Consider the following 25,074-nt stretch of genomic DNA (forward strand, 5'->3'; position numbering starts at 1 on the left):
CTCCAGAAATTGAGACAGAGAGATCAAGAAAGGTGAAGGAGATGTCAGAAATGGACCAAGTGAATTTAAGGGCAAATTAGAAGTTGGAGGCAAAGTTGATGAAAATGATAAGCTCAGCGTGGGTGCATGAAGCAGCACCAATGCAGACGTGACTAGCGGAGAAAGAGTTGGGGAGCATCACAGGGGAAGGCTTGGAACATGGACTGCTCTATGTAGCCAACAAAAAGGCAGGCATAGCTGGAGCCCATGCAGGTGCCCATGGCTACCCCTCAGGTCTGGAGAAAGTGGGGAAATATTCCTGAGGTTAAGGACCAGTTCTGCCAGACGGAGGAGGGTGGTGGTGGAGGGGAACTGGTTGGTTCTTTTACTGAGAAAGAAGCGGAGAGCTTTAAGGCCTTCTTGATGGGAAATAGAAGTATATAGGGACTGGACGTGCCTGGTGAAAATGAGGTGGTCAGGGTCAGGGAATTGAAAGTTAGTGAGGAGATGGGGAGTGTGAGAAGTGTTGTGGATGTAGGTAGGAAGCGTCTGAGCCAAGCGGGATAGAATGGTGTTGAGGTATGAAGATACAAGTTTAGTGGGGCAGGAGCAGGCAGAGATAATGGGCCTACCCAGACAGTTTATGGATCTTGGATAGGAAGTAGAAGATAGCAATGTGGGGTAAGGGAACTAAGAGGTTGGTGGCAGTGGATGGGAGTTCTCCAGAGTTGATGAAGTCAGTGATGGTGTCAAAGACAGTTTCCTGATGGTCCAGAATGCAGTATCTTTAAGGAGCAAGTACAAGAGATACCTGAGAGTTGTTGCCAATGTTCCCTGTTGGGTGTGCGTATGTGTGCATGCACACATCTTTTGCTACTAGTGCATAAAGGAATTTAGACTGTGCACAAAATGTTGTCACCCTCTACATCATTGCCATGTTAAGTATATTTCATGATCATACACAATGACATTTTCTTTTCTGGTTTCTGATGCGGATGGTGTTGACACCGTGGAGTTTACAATGATTTGTCTGCAGATTTTAGAACTGGCTTATTTATACTGTTTTTATTGAAGAAACTATTGTTTCAATATGTCGTATTCCAAAAAAGCAATGGTCATGAAGTGCAAAAGAACTGCTAGTTCATTTAAAACGAATGGCTTAATGAAACAGTAGAAACTGCTGTACCAAAAGCTCATGAGGTCAGGAATGTGTGGCTACGAGAAATATTTATGTACAGTACAGAAACTGGTGTTACCTGCAAAAGTTGCTGGAGAATTTTCAAGTGGACTGATATTTGGAAGCGTCATTTAGTAAGCAAATCACATATGGATGGTATGCAAAATCTCTGGTGAGGAAATCTCTCATTACCCACTACAGGCCGGCTATGTATGTTTTATGAGAGTGAATATGATCAAACCCAGAGGAGATCCAAGTTCTTATCGACAGTGTTTGGCTAGCTGTTAAAATGAATATTTCTATATATAAAATTAAGTGCGCACATGTTGTTGTTATTGGGCAAAAGAAAATTGCACGGCATAAGATTTTTGTGCACACTGGTTATACATTAGAGGGAACATTAGTTGCTGCCTGGCCTCAGCAAGGTAGCAATCAGTCTACCACACTATATCAGCACCCACTTTGTCTGTGGGTTTGATGGTAAGGTTGGGATTGAAGTGGAGAGAGTGGAAAGGCAGTCGTTCAGTGGGGGTAAGGTTCGAGGAAGACAGAAGTGTTGAAGTCAGGTATGTTGACGTCTTGTCGGCAATTTGAGATGAAAAGATCCCGAGGAGGCAGAGAACCAGAGTGGAGTGTCAAAGAAAAGGAGATGGGTTGGAGGTGGGAGAAGGGGTCATCAGTGCAGGGAGTGGAATTCTTGCCAAAGAAGTAGGCTTGGACACAGAGGTGACGGAAGAAGAGCTCAGCGTTGTGGCGGGCACATAATGCACTTGATTGTGGAATCATTTTACTGTTGAGGTGAGTGAAGTTATCCACACTGGTTCAGGAACTTGATGGTTGAAGGGTAGTAACTGTTCCTGAACCTAGTGGTGTAGGACCTAAGTCTCCTGAACCTTCTTTCCGATGGCAGCAGGGAGAAGGAAGCATGATCTGGATGCTGGGGTTCCTTGATGAGGATGCTGCCTTCTTGTGGCCATGCTACAACATTTATTCACCTTTACTTATTTTTGATGGAATTTAAAGTATTAAACAAAACCAAAATAACTCAACAATGTTTTATTCTTTTCTTGGAGCCCACTAGTGGAGTTCTGCTGGCCAATTTGGAACTTCCTTGTTTGCTTTGGAAATATATTGACTTCTCTTTTGCTTTTCATTCAAAATCCAGAAAAATATAGGCCAATGTAACTTCAAATGCAGTATTGTGAATACCATTTCAGTAGATGCATCTTCTCTGTTGCCTCCATTTATTAAGTGCTTACTACGTCTTTTGTTTCCAAGTGACCTTATCCCAAAGGGTCGTAATGACTAAGGTATTGTTGTTTCCATGACCAAATTCAGAAGCACTAACGATTAGCTAAATGATCAGTCATCTAGAGCTGTACTTGTAACTGAGTCAGGCAGGATAATTTATATGCTACAGGTAAAAGAGTTGTTAAGATTTAGAAAGATATTATGGACCACTGGAAGCTCATGCCTTGAATGGTAGCGTAGCAGTTAGTGTAATGTTATTACAGCTCGGAAGCAGTGGAGTCCGAAGTTCAATTCCAGTGTTATCTGTAAGGAGTCTATACGTCATTCTCATGAGCTCGTGGGTTTCCTCCAGGTGCTCCAATTTCCTCCCACAGTCCAGAGATATACTGGTTAGCAGGTTAATTGGTCATTTCGCACTGTATCTCTAAATAAACAAAATCAGATGTTTCATTATTTTTAAACATTAAAAAAACATACATTTTTTTCCTCCTCTTTCTGCAAGGCACCTTCATAACTGGTTATTTCCTCCCAGGTACTTTCCATATCATTGAATCATAAAAAAAACATGCAACACAGACGGTGGCCTCTCAGCCCATCATGTTTATACCAGTTTAAAGAAGAATTCAGTTAAATCACAGTGGTGAGTCCACAGTCCTTCAGGTCACGGTTCTTCAAATACACATTCAGTTACTTATTAAACATGAAGTGGTTTTCTCTTACTTATCAGCCTTCAAACAGAGAGTTTCCACCTCTCATCATCAAAGTTCAAAAATAATTGTTATTATCAAAGTACATATATGTCACCATATACAACCTTGAAATTCATTTTCCTGTGGGCATACTCAACAAACATATAGAATAGTAACTATATCAGGATTGATGAAAGACCAACCAGAGTGCAGAAGACAACAAACTGCAAATACAAATATAAATAAATCATAATAAATAACAAGAACCTGAGATAATGAGATAAAGTGTCCTTAAAATGAGATAATTGTTTAGTTTATTCAAGAACCTGAAGGAAGGGGTAGTAACTGTTCTTGAGCCAAGTGGTGTGAGTCCTGAATCAGAATCAGGTTTATTGTCACTGGCATGTGGTGTGAAATTTGTAAACTTAGCAGCAGCAGTTCAATGCAATACGTGATAACATAGAACGAAGAAAAATAAATAAATAAATAAATCTGAGAGATTCTGTATAGTATATTTAAAATATTGAAAAAACACAAATAATATATATTAAAGTGAAGTAGTGTTCATGGGTTCATTGTCCATTTAGGAATCGGATGGCAAAGGGGAAGAAGCTGTTCCTGAATAGCTGAGTGTGTGCCTTCAGGCTTCCATACCTGCTTCCTAATGGTAACAATGAAGAGGGCATGCCTTGGGAGATAGAGATCTTTAATGATATGGTCTTCCTGAGGCATCACTCCTTGGAGATGTCTTGGGTACTACAGAAGCCAGTACCCAAGATGGAGCTGACTAATTTTACAACTTTCTGTAACTTCTTTTGGTCCTATACTGTAACCCCTCCCCCCATTACCAGTCAGTGATGCAGACTGTCAGAATGGTCTCCTTGGTATACCTATAGAAGTTTCTAAGTGCTTTAGTTGACAAACCAAATTTCTTCAAACTCCTAATGAAATATAGCTACTATCTTGCCTTCATTATAGCTGCATCAATATGTTGAGACCAGGTTAGATCTTGACACTCAGGAACTTGAAATTGCTCATTCTTTGCACTCTCTTCTATCAGGTAGAAGGTCCATGAGTCCTGAGGCTCTTGTACCTTTTACGTGATAGCAGCAGCAAGAAGAGAGCATGCCCTGGGTGGTGAGGATTTCTGATGATGGATGCTACCTTCCTATTACAGCGTTTCACGTAGATGTGCTCAGTGGTTGGGAGGGCTTTACCTGTGAGGCACTGGGCCTAATCCACTATCTTTTGTAGTATAACGCACACAGACTACTGGAGGGACTCAACAGGTCAGGTAGCATCTATGGAATATAGTAAATAGTCGATGTTTCGGACTGAGACCCTTCATCAAGAGTTAAGAAGTCAGAATAAGAGGGTGGAGGTGAGGGGAGGAAGAAGTACGAGAAAGGGAAGGGGGAGGATCATCAGAGGGAGATGATGGACAGATAAGGAGATACAATGAGAGAGGAAAATTGGAATGGGGAATGGAGAAGGAGAGAGGAGGAGCAATTAGCAGAAATTCGAAAAATCAATGTTCATGGCTACCCGGATGAAATAAAAGGTATTGCTCCTCCAACCTGAATGTGGCCTCACACAGCAGTAGGGGAGATCATGTGCTGACATGTCAGATTTTCTGTTTAAATGCATTGATGTTTCCATACCAGGAAATGATGTTGCCTGTCTATATATTCTCCACTACACATCTATAGAAGTTTGTCAAAGTTTTAGATGCCATGCCAAATCTCCACAGACTCCTAAGGAAGTAGAGGTGCTGCCGTACTTTCTTTGCAATTGCACTTGCGTGTTGAGTACAGGACAGGTCCTCTGAAATAGTAACACACAGTTCAGAGGGCCAATCACAAATAAGTGGGATTGGCTCGGTGGGCACCAAGGTCGGCATGGATGAGTTGCACTATGAGAGCAAAGGTGGAGTATGAGAGTAAACTTGCAAACAAAATAAAAGCAGTTTGTAAAAGGAAATGATTTGGTTAAGACATAGATCTATTACGGAAATGGGAAATTTATAATTGGAAACAGAAATTGCAGGGCAATTATACAAATACTTTGGTTCTGTCTTCATTGAAGAGGACACACATCATGATCTTCCAAACATTTATGGAATATAGTATGTTTTGAGGATGTAACTAGTAACGTAGGTAAGGGAGAAGGTGTATTTAGTGTAGTTGATTTTTCAGAAGGTCTTTGATAAAATCCACATAACAGACTTGTATACAAAATTGAAGCAGGAGTTTGAGCTTTCACAATGGCATTAATTAAACATTGGTTGAAAGATAGTGGATGGTGAGTAGAAATAAATGGGTGTTTTAATTTGGACAACAAATGGTAACTGGTAGGATATTGCAGGAATGGATGCTTACACCCCAGCTCTTCATGCTATTTATCAATTATTTCAATGAGGGAACCAAATACTGTATCTTTCCAAGTTAGCTGACAACAGGAAACTGGCTGTGGTTGTCAGTTGTTATGAGGATGCCAAGAGGTTTTAAGACAATAAAGTGGAATTGAGTGAGTGATACATGGCAGATTCAATTATGATGTAGATAAATGCAGATAAATTTGGTGGGGCAGAAACCAGAAAAACTTAAAGATGATAGATTGAAAAATGTTTAAACACAAATGGATCTGGATGTCCTTGGAATCATAGAGCACTACAGCACAGAAACAGGCCCTATAATCCATCTGGTCCATGTTGAAAATATAATAAAAACAAACCAGTACTCAAAAGTGAAATAGAAACTTCCCATAAGAGATTTAAAATTCCGTTTTGTCAAATGAAACTCAATATTTTATGTAGAATACAATCTTACATAAATATCATGGGTTCTTCTTCACTACCTCACTACTGTTTTTATTTCTGTTTTTTGCACAATTTATTTTAACTTAACTATTTAATAGACAAATGTATATATTTACTGTAATTCAGTTTTTTCTATATTTATTTATTATGCATTTCATTGTAATGCTGCTGTAAAGTTAACAAATTTTATGACATATGTCGGAGAGATTAAACCTGGTTCTGATTCTGATTCATTGAAAATAAACAGTTAAGAGGGCAAATGGTATGTTTTGAGTACAGAGTAAATGTGTCTTGCTATAATCATACAGAGCTTTAATGAGACCACACCTGGACAAGTGTGAATTTTGGTTATCCTTACCTAGGAAAGGATATACTTACAATAAATGGCATGTAATATAGATTAGCAAGACTGAACAACATCACTGCAGGCAAAGGATAGTTGACATTTTGGAACCTGTTTCTTCACAGATGTTGTTTGACTCACTAAAATCTTCCAGCAGTCTTGTTTTTCTTTGCTCCAGATTCCAGTACTCACAATCCCTCTTGTGTGTTCGCAAACTGATTCTAGGACTTGGATCATAATGCACTATCTTGAAGAAGAATGGGAGAGTGATTGCTATTGCGCTCCACGGGCATTACTAAAGCATTTCAATAGGTCAGAATTGAAGCGCAGTTTGTGCAAGTTAGCTGAGGCACTTCCACATTGCAACCATGACTGCATTTTATTGCATTTAAGATTTTGGGATATTTCATGGTTGTGATAGCAATTATGTAAATTGTACTTTTATCTTTTATGATAAGTTAGCTGATAACAACAGCTTCACACCTGACATTTGAACACTTGGGGAGGGTACATGCATTTGAGCTCCATGATTTCTGAAAGAGATGCTAGATGAAGGATTAGGGCTGATGTTGTCGATCAACAATGCTTGCTGTTGGAAACAGTAGATTCATTAATTTCACTTTGTGTTACCAGCAAGATTATCCACTTCAAGAAGGTGAAAAGATTTTTTTCAATTATTTCACTGATGTATGTAGATCTGTATGGGCCTTTAATTTCAAAGTTCAAGTTAAATGTATTATCAAAATGCATATATATCACCATATACATCCCTGTGAGATTCATTTTCTTGTGGGTGTTCACAGTAAATATAAGAAATGCAATTGAATTGATGAAAGACTGCATCTAACAGGATGGACAAACAACCAATATGCAAAAGACAGCAAATTGTGCAAATACAAAGTAGGGGAAAAACAAGAAAGAAAGAAAGAAGCAATAAATATTGAGAACATGAGATGAAGCTCCTTGAAAGTGAGTCCATAGGCTGTGTGAGTAGTTCAGTGTTGAGGTGAGTGAAGTATCCTCCCTGATTCAGAGCAAGAAGGCTGCGAGTGAACTGCTGATTTTTCGGAGTGAAAGGAGTTATTTTTTACTACTCAGGTTCAAGAGAGGCGAGACTGCGCAGGCACGTGACGTCAACCAGTAGAGCGCGAAAGATTTAAAAAGAAGGCAGCCACATCCAGCAGGCAGCAGAGTGAAAGGGCTTTGGCTCAACAGGCTTAGGCGGTAACAGGTCAAGGCGAGGTAGGAAGTATGTGTGTGAGGCCAGTTTTCTGTGCTCGGTGTCAGATGTGGGGGGGGGGGGGGGGTCCTGGATTCTCCCAGCCTTCCGGAAGGCCAAATCTGCACTAGGTGTGTCGAGCTGCTGCTCCTGAGGGATTGGGTTAGGGAACTGGAGATGGTACTTGATGACCTTTGCCTAATCAGAGAGAGTGAGGAGTTGATAGAGAAGAGTTACAGGCAGGTGGTCACACCAGGGCCACGGGAGACAGACAAGTGGGTCACAGTCAGGAGGGGGAAGGGGAAGAGTCAGGTACTAGAGAGTACTTGGAGGAAGTGGCAGTGGCCGTGCCTCTGGCACAGAGTCTGGCCCTGTGGCTCAGAAGGGTAGGGAAGGGAAGAGGAAGGAAGTAGTGATAGGGGAGTCAGACAGGTGATTCTGTGGACACAGGAAAGAAACTCAGAAGTTAGTTTGCCTCCCAGGTGCGAGGGTCCAGGATGTTTTGGATCGTGTCCAAGATATCCTGCAGTGGGAGGGAGAACAGCCAGAGGACGGGGTACATATTGGTACCAATGACACACAGGTAGGAAAAGGGAAGAGGTCCTGAAAAAAGACTACAGGGAGTTAGGAAGGAAGTTGAGAGTCAGGACCACAAAGGTAGTAATCTCGGGATTACTGCCTGTGCCACGCGACAGTGAGAATAGGAATAGGATGAGGTGGAGGATAAATGCGTGGCTGAGGGAATGGAGCAGGGGGCAGGGATTCAGATTTCTGGATCATTGGGACCTCTTTTGGAGCAGGTGTGACCTGTACAAAAAGGACGGGTGCACTTGAATCCCAGGGGGACCAATATCCTGGCAGGGAGGTTTGCTAAGGCTACTGGGGAGACTTTAAACTAGAATTGTTGGGGGGTGGGAACCGAACTGAAGAGACTGGGAAAGAGGAGGTTAGCTCACAAATAGAGAAAGCTTGTAGACAGTGCGAGAGGGAGGATAGGCAGGTGATAGAGAAGGGAGGTGCTCAGACTGAAGGCTTGAGATGTGTCTATTTTAACGCAAGGAGTGTTGTGAACAAAGCGGATGAGCTTAGAGCATGGATCAGTACTTGGAGATATGATGTGGTGGCCATTACAGAGACTTAGATGGCTCAGGGACAGGATTGATTACTTCAAGTGCCGGGTTTTAGATGTTTCAGAAAGGACAGTGAGGGAGGCAAAAGAGTTGGGGGCGTGGCATTGTTGATCAGAGATAGTGTCACGGCTGCAGAAAAGGTGGATGTCATGGAGGGATTGTCTACAGAGTCTCTGTGGGTGGAGGTTAGGAACAGGAAGGGGTCAATAACTTTACTGGGTGTTTTTTATAGGCCGCCTAATAGTAACAGGGATATCAAGGAGCAGATAGGGAAACAGATCCTGGAAAGATGTAATAATAACAGAGTTGTCGTGATGGGAGATTTTAATTTCCCAAATATTGATTGGCATCTCCCAAGAGCGAAGGGTTTAAATGGGGTGGGTTTAAATAGTTTGTTAGGTGTGTTCAGGAAGGTTTCTTGACACAGTATGTAGATAAGCCTACAAGAGGAGAGGCTGTACTTGATTTGGTATTGGGAAATGAGCCTAGTCAGGGAACAGATCTCTCAGTGGGAGAGCATTTTATAGATAGTGATCATAATTCTATCTCCTTTACAATAGCATTGGAGAGAGATAGGAACAGACAAGTTAGAAAAGGGGCTATGAGAAGGCCTTGGCAGGCAGAATTAAGGAAAACCCCAAGGCATTCTGCAAGTATGTGAAGAGCAAGAGGGTAAGACATGAAAGAATAGGACCTATCAAGTGTGGCAGTGGGAAAGTGTGTATGGAACCGGAGGAAATGGCAGAGGTAGTTAATGAATACTTTACCTCCGTATTCACTATAGATAAGGATCTTGGTGATTGTAGTGATGACTTGCAGCAGACTGAAAAGCTTGAGCATGTAGGTATTAAGAAAGAGGATGTGCTGGAGCTTTGGAAAGCATCAAGTTGGATAAGTTGCCAGGACCGGACAAAATGTACCCCAGGCTACTGTGGGAGGCAAGGGAGGAGATTGCTGAGCCTCTGGCGATGATCTTTGCATCATCAATGGGGACAGGAGAGGTTCCAGAGGATTGGAGGGTTGCAGATGTTGTTCCTTTACTCAAGAAAGGAAGTAGAGATAGCCCAGGAAATTATAGGCCAGTGAGTCTTACCTCAGTGGTTGGTAAGTTGATGGAGAAGAACCTGAGAGGCAGGATTTATGAATGTTTGGAGATATAATTAGGAGTAGCCAGCATGGCTTTGTCAAGGGCAGGTCGTGCCTTACAAGCCTGATTGAATTTTTTGAGATATGACTAAACAACATTGATGAAGATAGAGCAGTAGATGTAGTGTATATGGATTTGAGCAAGGCATTTGATAAAGTACCCCGTGCAAGGCTTATTGAGAAAGTAAGGGGGCATGGGATCCAAGGGGACATTGCTTCGTGGATCCAGAACTGGCTTGCCCACAGAAGGCAAAGAGTGTTTGTAGCTGGGTGATATTCTGCATGGAGGTTGGTCACCAGTGGAGTGCCTGAGAGATCTGTTCTGGGACCCTTACTCTTCGTGATTTTTATAAATGACCTGGATGAGGAAGTGGAGGGATGGGTTAGTAAGTTTGCTGATGACACAAAGGTTGGAGGTGTTGTGGATAGTGTGGAGAGCTGTCAGAGGTTACAGCGGGACATCAATAGGATGCTAAACTGGGCTGAGAAGTGGCAGATGGAGTTCAACCCAGGTAAGTGTGAAGTGGTTCATTTTGGTATGTCAAATATGATGGCAAAATATAGTATTAATGGTAAGACTCTTGGCAGTGTGGAGGATCAGAGGGATCTTGGGGTCCAAGTCCATAGGACGCTCAAAGCAGCTGCGCAGGTTGGCTCTATGGTTAAGAAGGCATATTGGCCTTCAACAATCGTGGAATTGAATTTAGGAGCCAAGAGGTAATGTTGCAACTGTATAGGGCCCTGGTCAGAACCCACTTGGAGTACTGTGCTCAGTTCTGGTTGCCTCACTACAGGTAGGATGTGGAAGCCATAGAAAGGGTGCAGAGGAGATTTACAAGGATGTTGCCTGGATTGGGGAGCATGCCTTAAGAGAATAGGTTGAGTGAACTAGGCCTTTTCTCCTTGGAGCAAAGGAGGATGAGAGGTGACCTGATAGAGGTGTATAAAATGATGAGAGGCATTGATCGTGTGGATAGTCAGAGGCTTTTTCCCAGGGCTGAAATGGTTGCCACAAGAGGACACAATTTTAAGGTGCTGGGGTGTAGGTACAGAGGAGATGTCAGGGGTAAGTTTTTACTCAGAGAGTGGTGAGTGTGAGGAATGGGCTGCTGGCGACGTTGGTGGAGGTATTTACACGATAAAATACACGATAGAGTATTTTAAGAGGCTTTTAGATGGGTACATGGAGCTTAGTCAAATAGAGGGCTATAGGTAAGCTTAGTAATTTCTAAGGTAGGGACATGTTCGGCACAACTTTGTGGGCCGAAGGGCCTGTATTGTGCTGCAGGTTTTCTATGTTCCTTTGGTTCAAAAGCCTGATGGTTGAGGTTAACTGTTCCTGTAGCTGGTGGTGTGGGTCCTGAGGCTCCCATACCTTCCTCCTAATGGCTGCAGTGATCTTTGATGATGGATGCTGCTCTCTTGCGACATCACTCCCTGTAGATGTGTTCAATGGTGGGGAGGGCTTTATGCGTCAGAGACTGGCCTGTATCCACTTCTTTTTGTTGGCTTTTCCAGTCATGGGCAATGTTTTTTCCATACCAGGCCATGATGCAACCAGTCAATATACTCTCCACCACACATCTATAGAAATTTGTTAATGTTTTAGCTGACATATAACAATCACAGCACGGAAACAGGCCATTCCGGCCCTCCTAGTCCGTGCCGAACTCTTAATCTCACCTAGTCCCACCTACCCGCACTCAGCCCATAACCCTCCACTCCTTTCCTGTCCATATACCTATCCAATTTTACCTTAAATGACACAACTGAACTGGCCTCTACTACTTCTACAGGAAGCTCATTCCACACAGCTATCACTCTCTGAGTAAAGAAATACCCCCTCGTGTTTCCCTTAAACTTTTGCCCCCTAACTCTCAAATCATGTCCTCTCGTTTGAATCTCCCCTACTCTCAATGGAAACAGCCTATTCATGTCAACTCTATCTATCCCTCTTAACATTTTAAATACCTCGATCAAATCCCCCCTCAACCTTCTACGCTCCAATGAATAGAGACCTAACTTGTTCAACCTTTCTCTGTAACTTAAATGCTGAAACCCAGGTAACATCCTAGTAAATCGTCTCTGCACTCTCTCTAATTTATTGATATCTTTCCTATAATTCGGTGACCAGAATGACATGCAGAATCATCACATTCGGTGACATGCAGAATCTTCTCAAACTCCCAAGAAAGTAGAGGCACTGTTGTGCTTTCTTTATTACTTCACCCACATGTTGGACCCAGGACAGGTCCTTTGAAGTGGAAACGCCAAGGAATTTAAAGTTGCTGCTCCACTCTACTTTTGATCCACTGAATAGGACTGGCTCATGGACCTCTGGCTTCCTCCTCCCGAAGTCATTAACTAGCTCCTCAGTCTTTCAGGCGTTAAGGTTGTTGTTGTGGGAGCACTTAGCCAGATTTTTAATCTCTCTCCGAAATGCTGATGTGTCACCACTGTTGATTCAGCCTAACGAAAGTGGTGCAATCAGCAAACTTAGATATGGCATCGGGGGCTGTGCTTAGCCTCATTGTCATAAGTATAAAGTGAGTAGAGCAGGGGGCTAAGCCCACAGCCTGTTTGTATCTACATATGATAGAGTTGTTCTGGCATTCCCAGTACTTGGTGTTTTTTTATACTTCCCATAGCAGAGACATTTTGAGCATTTGCACAGTGGACAGTAATGTAGAACAGCTGCAGATTGAGGACAGAGCCAAACTGGCATATGACATACATAAGAGTTTTGCTGCTGGATTGGGAAGCTTGATACTTCACAAACATTTGAACTACAAAGCGCTGTGAAGTTGTGTTGCATAGTTCATGTAGCTTTTCCTTGGAACTATAAGCAGGTAGTTTGGGATTTGCTTGACGAGGAACCACTTTTCTGAATAACAAAAGAAATACTGTTTCTTCGGTCCAAATCTTTTAGCTTTAAAATTGTAGAGGATGTAATTGCTTCCAGCTGTCTTATTACTTTCCCAGAGCATTGAATATAGCACCAAATGCAGGAAGTGTTTGTTTGACTAATCTGATGGATAGTTTGAAGATTGTAAAACCAAATTAGGCAACGTAAACGAGGAAGGAGTGGGCAATATTTGATAACTGCAGAAATGAACAGACTCTCCATTTATTACTATGGTGAGGAAGGTGCCATCATTCTACTTTGGATACTGTAACTGTTTTCCTTTCTTAGTTCACATGCTGAACTGAAACCTGCTAAGTGAAAAAGGTCTAGCTTGCAGAACCGTATTTTCATGAGTGCTGAGAGAAAAAATTGCATTTACATGGTGCTCTTTCATGACTTAGATCTTCCCCAAGTCTCTGAAGTAGTTATATAATGTACAGATCCAATGTAACACACCAGTTGTTTCCAACTATGTTCCATGGAGAACAATGACATGATTACCAGGCCCTGGGGCTGAACTGGACTATATGGTCTTGTTTTTGATTGGTGCCACTGCTCCTCCACCCCCTTCCCTTAGCAAAGGTGTCAGTGACTTAGGACATTGAAAAGTGATGCACTGAGAAAATAATTTTGAGTAGGTAAGATTTTCTTTCTAAATACAGAATCCTCTTTAGAATGCAGAAACAGGTTTGAATAGCCGTTCTGCTGGCCACTAGAATGGATGAACTGTGGACCAAAAAATAGATTACGTTCCCAAAAGAGGCAGAGAAAGAAGACAAAGGCAGTTCTGGTCTGTGGCAATTGCTGCCAGATTGTTTAAGGAGCAGATGTTAAAATATATTTCTGAGGCACTTCTGCAATAGGTTTGGAGACTGAGATGATGACAGAGGTCTACCATGTGGTTTTGTTTTTCTGTCTTTGCCTCCCCTCAGGTGGGAGTTGGCAAACATGATCAGTATCTCCCAGAATGGTGCCCAGTGCTGCAGCAGGCAGGTTACAGAGGCCATTTAATCAAGGAGAGAGAAAGGTATCTTTCTTTCCTCTGGTAGAAAGCTGCAGGCAGCTGGGTAACTGGAGCTTCACTGGTACTGTAGGCATCCCTGTGATGCAGGGATTGATAAATTACCCTCTAACTATACCAAAGGATTTCTGTGGAACATCAAGGCATTTAACTTCATAATGGTTCCAGTTTGTCTGCCACTATAGCCAGATGTTTGTTATGAGTACAAACCACCCAGTTAGCCCACCTGACCAATACTGTTCAACCATCACTCTGATACGGAACAAGAACTGTCAACGTTATACTTGGCTTCTTATTCAGTACAGAACAAAAAAGTAGCAAATATTCTTCCAGTGAGTTGTGTTTTACAAAATGTGGAAATTACCTGATTTTTGAAGAATCCCTTCTGACATATTGGTCTATTGTTTGTGTCTTCTTCTGCCCTACTTTGCTATAGTAGATCAAATGTTTTCAATGCCGAGACTGTTGTGAAAGTGAATTGCAGTACAGCGCAGAGGGCTTTTTGATTTCTGATAGCTTGTTGCATCCTCCGCGGCATAACCAGAATCGTAATCATTGTCAGAATCGTTGCCTGCACAAAAAAGGGGAGGAGAATTGTAAAAAAAATGGCAGTGAGCGGTCCTGCTTTGAGGAAGAGAGTAATTGATTTTCTTTTCAAGTAAGGATCAGGGAATGTGGATATCAGTGCTAGCAAACAGAAAGAACTAGATTACTGCTTCATTTGAGAAGTTGTGAGTAACTTTTGTGCTACAAAAGCAATATGAGGTAGTCTCAGTCCTCTACGGAAGAAAGTCTATTTCCCATGTATTAAGTAATATTTCTAAACTGACATGTCACCTACATCTTGAGGGCCACCATTGACGAGAAAGTTGCCTAAACAAGCTCAAAATTTGGTTGTAAGAGCATGTTAGAGGCTGATCATTCTGTAGCAAGAAATTTTTCTGCCATTTAGTATTAGTCTGAGTGTATGAAATATTCTCCACTAGCTTGGCCAAATGAAGTTTTAGCAATATTTATGAAACTTAACATCATCCAGGAGAAAGCAGCCTACTTTGAGGACGCAAGTTAACCTGTAAGTCTCACATTCCATACTACTTAGGAACTAGTTATGTGCTCCTTGCTCTTCACTGCAAAAATCTTGGATTTGATGCTTCACAAGATTCTCTTCCCCATATTTCTTCACTGGAATTACTTCATATCAGTTTCATGCTGATAAGAACTGCTAAACACAAGACCTGCAAAATCAGCAATCGATTTCAGTTTCTTACAGCAGGTCAAGATCAAAACCATACACTTACTTGCTCTAAATTTTTATTATTGGAACTTGCCAACAATTCAAAGATTTAAATTCCGGTTAATTGCAAATCATGCAAGCATTTCTCAGGTTGTGCTGGAAATAGGTTAGGTTAAGCAATGTCTGTGGAGTCAGAAACTGAATTGAAAGTTCAGGTCACTACTAAATGCTGCTTGGTCTGCTGAATAATTCCTGCTTTTCCCATTCCATTTCAGATTTCTGCCACCTCTGCTATTGTACTTTTGAACATTTTATATGCCTTTTGAAGCATTTAAATTTAATTGAAGTGCTTGTGTTGAAATGGTTATAATACACCATTGTGTTTGTATCTTATAAATGAAGCCCAAGTCTGGACACTGAATCCAATGAAATTGGATGAAGCGAAGTAATGCACTGAAGTAATTTTGCATTCATGACATAATTTGTAAGCATTCCTGGAAACTAATACTCTTTTTTCCCCAGGATGATGTGCTTCAAATATTTATTGAATTTTCCACTTCAAATGCAGTGGTTTCTCCATTCCAAATGTCTGTAGTACTTCAGGCGATTCTTCTGGCTTCTTTGCTCAAACTGAGTGCCTCAAGTCTACTGTATATCTCAGTTACTGTTGTCACTCATCCTGTGCAAAGACCTAATAAATCTTCAGTAATTTGCACCTGATTTGTGGTTGATTAGATTTCAAGAAATCAGTATTTGAATCACACAGGCTCACATCAGTGAGATTAGACTTTACTTGCATCATTTAAGTTACTTGATGTGGAAGGGGAATTGCAAAACTGCAAATGTACTCCCTTTGGTACTGCTGTTGAGAAGAAGGCCAGTAACTGTAAAAAGAACTCAGTCCCAGTTGCTTCAGCTGAATCCTTGCCTCCAAATCCAGACCTAAATCTAATTGTACTGTGGCTATCAAAGACCAGTTCATCAAGCCCTGAAGCAAAGAATTTCTCTGCGTTGTCAGAATTTTGAATGCCTAGTGAGAAGCACATATTCTCATTTAGAAGTCAATGAATGTTAATCAATATAGAAATTGCATTTTTGTAGCATCTTTCATAAGTTGGAGGTCATTTGATCTCTGGAGCCTACTCTGCTTTTCAATAGGATCGTGGGTGATACAGTGCCGACACTGGTGCACTGCTTGCCCGGTTTCTCACCAATCCCCTTTTCTCTTTTGCAGTTTAAATGTCTGTCACTTTTCATCTTGAACTTATTCAATGATAGTGGGCTCAGCTTGTTGTTGAGCCCACTAGGAGATTGGCTGTGCTGGATTGGGTATTGTGCAATGATCCGGAGGTGATAAGAGAGCTTAAGGTTATGGAACCTTAAAGGAACACTGATCACAATATGATCGAGATCTGAGAGGAAAAAAAAATAAAATCCAATGTGTTGGTATTTCAGTGATAAAGGAAATTACAATGGCATGAGAGGGGAACTGGCAAAAGTTGACTGGAAAGGGACATTTGCAGGACGGACAGCAGAGCAGCAATGGCTGGAGCTTCTGGGAAAAATGAGGGAAGTGCAAGACAGATATATACCAAATAAGAAGAAATTTTTGAAGGGAAGAAGGACACTATCGTGGCTGACAAGTGAAGTCAGAGCCAAAGTAAAAGGAAAAGAGGGGGCATACAAGGAAGCCAGAGCTAGTGGAAAGATAGAGTATTGGGAAACTTTAAAAAATTTGCAGAAGGGAACTAAGAAGGTCATTAGGAAGGATAAGATGAATTATGAAACGAAGCTAGCAACCAATATCAAAGAAGATACTAAAAGCGTTTTTAAGTATATAAAGGGTAAAAGAGAGTCAAGGGTAGATATAGACCAATACAAAATAATGCTGGAGATATTGTAATGAGAGATGCAGCGATGGCAGAGAAACTGAATGTGTATTTTAGAAATATAGAAACATAGAAAGCTTACAGCAGAATACAGGCCCTTCGGCCCACAAAGTTGTGCCGAACATATCCCTACCGTAGAAATTACTAGGCTCACCTATAGCCCTCTATTTTACGAAGCTCCTTGTACCTATCTAAAAGTTTCTTAAAAGACCCTATCATATCCACCTCCACCACTGTTGCTGGCAGCCCATTCCTCACACTCACCACTCTCTGAGTAAAAAAACTTACCCCTGACATCTCTTTACATACTCCCCAACACCTTAAACCTGTGTCCTCTTGTGGCAACCATTTCAGCCCTGGGGAAAAGCCTCTGACTATCCACACGATCAATGCCTCTCATCATTTTGTACACCTCTATCAGGTCACCTCTCATCCTCCATTGCTCCAAGGAGAAAAGGCCGAGTTCACTCAACCTATTCTCTTAAGGCATGCCCCCCAGTCCAGGCAACATCCTTGTAAATCTCCTCTGCACCCTTTCTATGGCTTCTACATCCTGCCTGTAGGGAAGCGACTAGAACTGAGCACTGTACTCCAAGTGGGGTCTGACCAGGGTCCTATATAGCTGCAACATTACCTCTCGGCTCCTAAATTCAATTCCACGATTGATGAAGGCCAATACACCATATGCCTTCTTAACCACAGGGTCAACTTGCACTGCTGCTTTGAGCATCCTATGGACTCGGACCCCAAGATCCCTCTGATCCTCCACACTGCCAAGAGTCTTACCATTAATACTATATTTTGCCATCATATTTGACCTACCAAAATTAACCACCTCACACTTACCTGGGTTGAACTCCATCTGCCACTACTCAGCCCAGTTTTGCATCCTATCAATATCCCGCAGTAACCTCTGACAGCCCTCCATACTATCCACAACACCTCCAACCTTTGTGTCATCAGCAAATTTACTAACCCATCCTTCCACTTCCACATCCGGGTCATTTATAAAAATCACGAAGAGTAAGGGTCCCAGAACAGATCCCTGAGGCACCCCACTGGTCACCGACCTCCATGCAGAATATGGCCCATCTGCAACCACTCTTTGCCTTCTGTGGGCAAGCCAGTTCCAGATCCACAAAGCAATGTCCCCTTGGATCCAATACCTCTTTACTTTGTCAATAAGCCATGCATGGGGTACCTTATCAACTGCCTTGCTGAAATCCATATACGCTACATCTACTGCTCATTGTTCATCAATGTATTTGGTTAGTCATATCTCAAAAAATTCAATCAGGCTCGTAAGGTGCAACCTGCCCTTGACAAAGCCATGCTGACTACTCCTAATCATATCTCCAAATATTCATAAATCCTGCCTCTCAAGATCTTCTCCATCAACTTACCAACCACTGAGGTAAGACTCACTGGTCTATAATTTCCTGGGCTATCTCTACTCCCTTTCTTGAATAAAGGAAAAACATCCGCAACCCTCCAATCCTCAGGATCCTCTCCCGTCCCCATGATGATGCAGAGATCATCGTCAAAGGCTCAGCAATCTCCTCTCTCGCCTCCCACAGTAGCCTGGGGTACATCTCATCTGGTCCTGGTGACTTATCCAACTTGATGCTTTCCAAAAGCTCCAGCACTTCCTCTTCCTTAATATCTACATGCTCAAGCTTTTCAGTCTGCTGCAAGTTATCACTACATTCACCAAGATCCTTTTCCATAGTGAATACTAAAGTATTCATTAAGTACCTCTGCTATTTCCCCCGGTTCCATACAGTTTCTCCCAATGTCACACTTGATAGGTCCTATTCTTTCACATTTTATCCTCTTGCTCTTCACATACTTGTAGAATGCCTTGGGGTTTTCCTTAATCCTGTCCCTAATTTGCTTCTTAAGCTCCTTCCTATTAGCCTTATAATCTTCTAGATCTCTAACATTGCCTAGCTCTCCGAACCTTTTGTAAGCTTTTCTTTTCTTCTTGACTGGATTTATTACTGCCATAACTTCCCTGTCTCATTGGAACATACCTATACAGAACTCCACACAAATATCCCCTGAATATTTTTCTCTGAGAACATCTGGTTCCAATTTAAGTCTCCATTTCCTTCCTGATAGCCTCATAATTCCCCTTACTCCAATTAAACACTTTTCTAATTTGTCTGTTCCTATCTCTCTCCAATGCTATTGTAAAGGAGACAGAATAATGATCACTATCTCCAAAATGCTCTCCCACTGAGAGATCTGACATCTGACCAGGTTCATTTCCCAATATCAAATCAAGTACAGCCTCTCCTCTTGTATGCTTACCTACATATAGTGTCAAGAAACCTTCCTGAGCACACCTAACTAAGTCCACCCCATCTAAACCCCTTGCTCTAGTGAGATGCCAATCAATATTTGGGAAATTAAAATCTCCCATCACGACAACTCTGTTATTATTACCTTTCCAGGATCTGTTTCCCTATCTGCTCCTCGATATCCCTGTACTATTGGGCAGCCTATAAAAAACACCCAGTAAAGTTATTGACCCCTTCCTGTTCCGAACATCCACCCACAGAGACTCCATAGACAATCCCTCCATGGCGTCCACCTTTTCCGCAGCCATGACACTATCTCTGATCAACAGTGTCACGCCCCCACCTCTTTTGCCTTCCTCCCTGTCCTTTCTGAAACATCTAAAACCCGGCACTTGAAGCAACCATCTCTGACTCTGTAATGACCACCACATCATACTCCAAGTACTGATCCACGCTCTAAGCTCATCTGCTTTGTTCACAACACTCCTTGTGTTAAAATAGACACATCTCAAACCTTTGGTCTGAGCTCGTCCCTTCTCTATCACCTGCCTATCCTCCCTCTTGCACTGTCTACAAGCTTTCTCTATTTGTGAGCCAACCACCTCTTCCTCAGTTTCTTCAGTTCAGTTCCCACCCCCCAACAATTCTAGTTTAAACTCCCCCCAGTAGCCTTAGCAAACCTCCCCACCAGGATATTGGTCCCCTTGGGTTTCAAGTGCAACCCATCCTTTTTGTACAGGTCACACCTGCCCCAAAAGAGGTCCCAGTGATCCAGAAATCTGAATCCTTGCCCCCTGCTCCAATCCCTCAGCATCGCATTTATCCTCCACCTCATGTTATTCCTATTCTCAGTGTCGCGTGGCACAGGCAGTAATCCTGAAGTCGTGCCCTCTTGTCATAGACTCCCCTACCATGGGCGATAACTTTGCTTTATCTAATCTGTTCAGGTCAGGCCTTTTAACATTCAGAATGTTTCTTTGAGATCCCTCCTTCACAGTGGAAGACATCTGCGGTATACCAGACGTTCAAGAGTGTCAGGGAAGTGAAGTTTGTGCAGTGAAAATTACGGCTGAGAAGGTGCTCAGGAAGCTTAGTGGTCTGAGGGTGGATAAATCTCTTGGACCTGATGAAATGTACCCTCGGGTTCTGAAGTAGCTGGAGAGATTGTGGAAGCATTGACGATGATCTTTAAGAATCGATGGATTCTGGCATTGTACCAGATGACTGAAAAATTGCAAATGTTACTCCGCTATTTAAGAATGTTGGGAGGCAGCAGAAAGGAAACTATAGACCTGTTAGCCTGACATCAGTGGTTGGGAAGTTGTTGGAATCGATTGTTAGGGATGGGATTACGGAGTACCTGGAGGCACATGACAAGATAGGCCAAAGCCAGCATGGGTCCCTGAAAGGAAAATCCTGCCTGTCAAACTTACTGCAATTCTTTAAGGAAATTACAAGCAGGGTAGACAAAAGGGATGCAGTGGACTTGGTGTACTTGGATTTTCAGAAGGCCTTTGACAAGGTGCCATACATAAGGCTTCTTAGCTAGATAAGAGCCCATGGAATTACAGGGAAGTTCTAGTACAGGTGTAGCATTGGCTGGTTGGCAGAAAATAGAGCGTGGGAATAAAGGGATCCTATTCTGGCTGACTGCCGGTTACCAGTAGAGTTCCACAGGGGTCAGTGTTGGGACTGCTGACTTTTTACGTTGTATGTCAATGATTTGGACCACAGTATTAATGGATTTGTGGCTAAATTTGCCAATAAGAGCAAGGTTGTAATGTTGAGGCTCTATAAGGCACTCGTGAGATTACACTTGGAGTATCGTGTGCAGTTTTGGGCTTCTTATTTTAGAAAGAATATACTGATATTGGAGAAGGTCCAGAGAAGATTCACAAGAATGATTCCAGGAATGAAAGGGTTACCGTATGAGGACTGTCTGGCAGCTCTTGGGCTGTATTCCCTGGAGTTCAGGAGAATGAGGGGAGAATCTCATAGAAACATTCTGAATGTTAAAAGGCACGAACAGATTAGAAATGGCAAAGTTATTTCCCATGGTAGGGGATTCTAGGACAAGAGAGCACAACTTCAGGATTGAAGGACATCCATTTAGAACTGAGATGCGGTGAAATTACTTTAGTCAGAGGGTGGTAAATCTGTGGAATTTGTTGCCACGAGTGGTTGTGGAGGCCAAATCATTGGGTGCATTTAAGGCAGAGATAGATAGGTTCTTGATTAGCCAGGGCATCAAAGGGTATGGGGTGAAGGCAGGGGAGTGGGAATGACTGGAAGAATTGGATCAGCCCATGATTGAATGGCAGAGCAGACTTGATGGGCCAAATGGCCTACTTCTGCTCCTATATCTTACAGTCTTATGATTTCACCTACACAGTGACCTGGAGTAAAGTATTCCATAGATTGATAAACTGCTGAGAATAAAAAGGCTTCCGATCACATGGAAATATATGACATTTTTATACTGAAACTGTGTCCTTATTCTAGAGATGTACACTAGGGGAAGCTTTCTTGCAGCATACTCAGTGTCAGTAATTTCTCATTCTCAGTACCCCATTGAGTATAGGCACAAATAGCTCTGTTTTTCTTCAAACATCAACGTTTTCATTCCAGGAATTAAATTTAGTGACTTTTTTTTTGCAAGTACATATTTCCTTAAATATGGAGACCAGAAGGTATTCCAGGTGCAGTTTCAGTGCCTGACAATTTTGCTTTAAACCTCCTTATTTTAAACTTAACACCCTTTGCAATAAAGGCCAACATTCCACCAGCCCTGTTAATTTCTGGAGGTAACTGCTAGCTAACTTTTTGTGATTCATATACCAGCACCCTAATACCTCTACTCTTTGTAGATACACCCTATTTAAATAATGATACATTTCATCCTTCCTTCCAAAGTGGATGGTCTCACATTTTACTCCTTCTAGCTTCTTGTCTACTTGCTTGTCCTCTCTGTGACTCTTTGCAGGCTCGCTGTAACCTTTTCACATCCTATCTACCGGTAGTCTAAAATCTGCAAATGTGGCCATATTAGTCTGTCCTTGATTCAGGACATCAAATAGATTGTACGTGGTCAAGGCCCTAAGTCATCTCAGAAGTATCTAATTGCAAATCTGAAAGTGATCCATTGATCCTGCCTCATATTTTTCTATTAGTTAGCCCCTCCCTTGTCCACATTATTATATTGCGCATTAACTTTTGTCTGTGGTCTTCTGAAAATCCAAATACAATGCATCTACTGGTTCCCCTTTATTCAACTTTCATGACCTAAGAGCCTCCAAAAGCACTTATCACCAGTGAAATACGTATGAAGAATAGCCACTGTTATCTAGAAAAAGTAGCACTAACTTTATGCAAAGCAAGTTTCCACAAACTGGCATGTCCTACATGAATCGATCGTCTAATTATTTAATAATGTTTGTTGAGTAAAGAACTCACCTGCTTGACTCAAAATACAAGAAATTTATTAAAACAGATATGAGTATTGTGCAGATATGAGTTTCAGCAACTGTTCTTCCAGTAAGTTGACAAATCTGGAATTCTTTCAGAATATTTGTTACTTCTAACATGGAATTATGATATTGTAGCCCTTAATGAGAATTGATTGCAGGAGAGACAGAACTGGCAGCACAAAGTTCTGGGGTTCTGTTGTTTTAGACATGATAGAGGGGGAGTAATTAAAGGGGCATTACTCATCAGGGAAAATGTCATGGCAGTGCTCAGACAGGATAGACTGTTGGGCTTAGCTACTTATATTTCATCTTGTAAAGGGATTACCAAGGAGACAGGGGTATGGATTCAAGGATGTGTTCAAAGCCTCCATTACAACTAAGTCTTGAAAGTGCCTGACACTTGACAACTCAAAAGTTTGAGAAAGAACATCTTGGATGCTCTTGAGAAGCTCACGTACATGCAGAGGGCAGAAGAAGCACAGTACGTCAAGCCTCACACCCATCTGCCCTGTCAGGCACTTCTTGCCCCATCTGTAGAAGAGTCTCTGATTTCCTCCACTTGACCTTGTCAAGCACTCCAGTGCCCACTGATCCTGAGGACTGTCTCCAAAGGAGAAACTTAGCAATACCATTACCAAGTCAATCAACCGTTAACCATACCACTGCATCACGGTGTGTGCATATATATATGTCAGTCTCATTCTTTCTCCAGGGAAAACTCTACTTGAAAACTCAGTTTCTTCAACCTCTCCCTACTGTAACCTATAAATTTGATGGAGAGCTAAGAGAAATTATGTGTATAACAGTTTACTCTTTATGTAGATTTTCCATATAGACACTTACCAAACTTATGGATTATTACAATAACCATGTAAAATCTCCAGCTCAAAATGCTTTAGAACCAGTTTATATTCAAGAAGTACTTTTGTGATCTGTCACTAAAGGTAGGATTAGCAATTATGAATCAGAGTAATTCTAACAACCAATAAACTTTCCAATCAGAATACTTTTAACATCTAATTTTATGTTTATCATGTATGTATGTTTCCATAACTTCATTTTGCCCAGCATTCCTTGGTTTTTGTTAACTATACTTCTTTTCCAGCAGCTGGTGCGAGCTAATAAGATGCAGATCCTGAATGGCTGGGCTGTGCTCTGGCTTCTGTCTGGTTGGCTATATTACTGCTATAACCTGATTCAGTCAGGCAATATCAGGTGAATAGCAACCGTTTGAACAAACAGGAAGTGAAACCAGAGTTGATTAACATGCATTAAATCAACTCTGTTATCCTCTCTTTAACCCCCGCCCTCTTTGCTGAATAAGCAAGACAAGGCAGTTTGAACACTACATGTGGACATTAATTATAGACCGTAAGACATGGAGCAGAATTAAGTCATTCAGTCCATCAAGCCTGTTCTGCCTTTCCATCATGGCTGATCTATTATCCCTTTCAATCCAATTTCCCTACCTTCTCCACGTAACCTTTGATGCCCTGACTAATCAAGAACCTATCAACCTCCACTTTAAATTTACTCATTTACTTGGCATCCACAGCCATCTGCAGCAATGAATTTCACTACCCTTTAGCTAAAAAAAATTACTCCTCACCTCTGTTCTAAATGGACGCCCTCTCTTCTGAGGCTGTGCCCCTGGTCCTAATACTCACCCTCTATAGGAAACACCTTCGCCACATCTACTCTGTCTAGGCCTTTCAATATTCAATAGGTTTCAGTGAGAATCCCCCCTCCCCCATTCATCTAAACTCCAGTGAGCACAGGCCCAGAGGCATCAAACTGTCCTCATACATTAACCCTTTCATTCCAAGAATTATTCTTCTGGACCTTCTCCAATGTCAACACATCTTTTCTAAGATACTGGCTCCAAAATTGCAATACTCCAACTGTGGTGTGATCAATACTTTATCAAGCCTCAGAATTACATCTTGACTTTTATATTCTAGTCCTCTCAGAATGATTGCTAACATTGCATTTGCCTTCCTTACCACTGACTCAACCTGCAAGGTAACCTTTATGGAATCCTGCACAAGCACTCCCAAGTACCTTTGCAGTTATGATTTTTGAATTTTCTTCTTGTTTAGAAATTAGTCTATGCCTTTATTCCCTTTAACAAAGTGCACGACCATGCACTTCCCTACACTATATTCCATCTGCTACTTATTTGCCAATTGTCCCAATCTAAGTCCAAGTCCTTATATAGACTGCTCACTTCCTCAACATTTCTACCTAACTTCATATCAACCACAAACTTGTCCACAAAGCCATCAATTCCATCATTCAAATCAATGACGTACTACATAACTTGACAAGAAGTGGTCCCAACCTCGACCCCTGTGGAACACCACTGTCTGGTTGACAGCCAACCAGAATAGGCCCCCCTGATTCCCACTCTTTGCCTCCTGCCAGTCAGCCAATCATCTCTCTATGCTAGTATCTTCCTTGTAATACCATGAACTCTTATCTTGTTAAGTAGCCTCATGTGCAG

The 25,074-nt window shown here is 41.9% G+C and overlaps 1 protein-coding gene across 4 annotated transcripts in view; it reads left to right on the forward strand.

Annotated features, from left to right (window-relative positions):
- LOC140718374 (putative oxidoreductase YteT) overlaps positions 1-25,074 on the forward strand; it is a 241,374-nt gene that overhangs the window by 88,955 nt on the left and 127,345 nt on the right. The window lies entirely within an intron of this gene.

This window comes from Hemitrygon akajei, chromosome 29, assembly GCF_048418815.1.
Source record: "Hemitrygon akajei chromosome 29, sHemAka1.3, whole genome shotgun sequence".
Classification (NCBI taxonomy): domain Eukaryota; kingdom Metazoa; phylum Chordata; class Chondrichthyes; order Myliobatiformes; family Dasyatidae; genus Hemitrygon; species Hemitrygon akajei.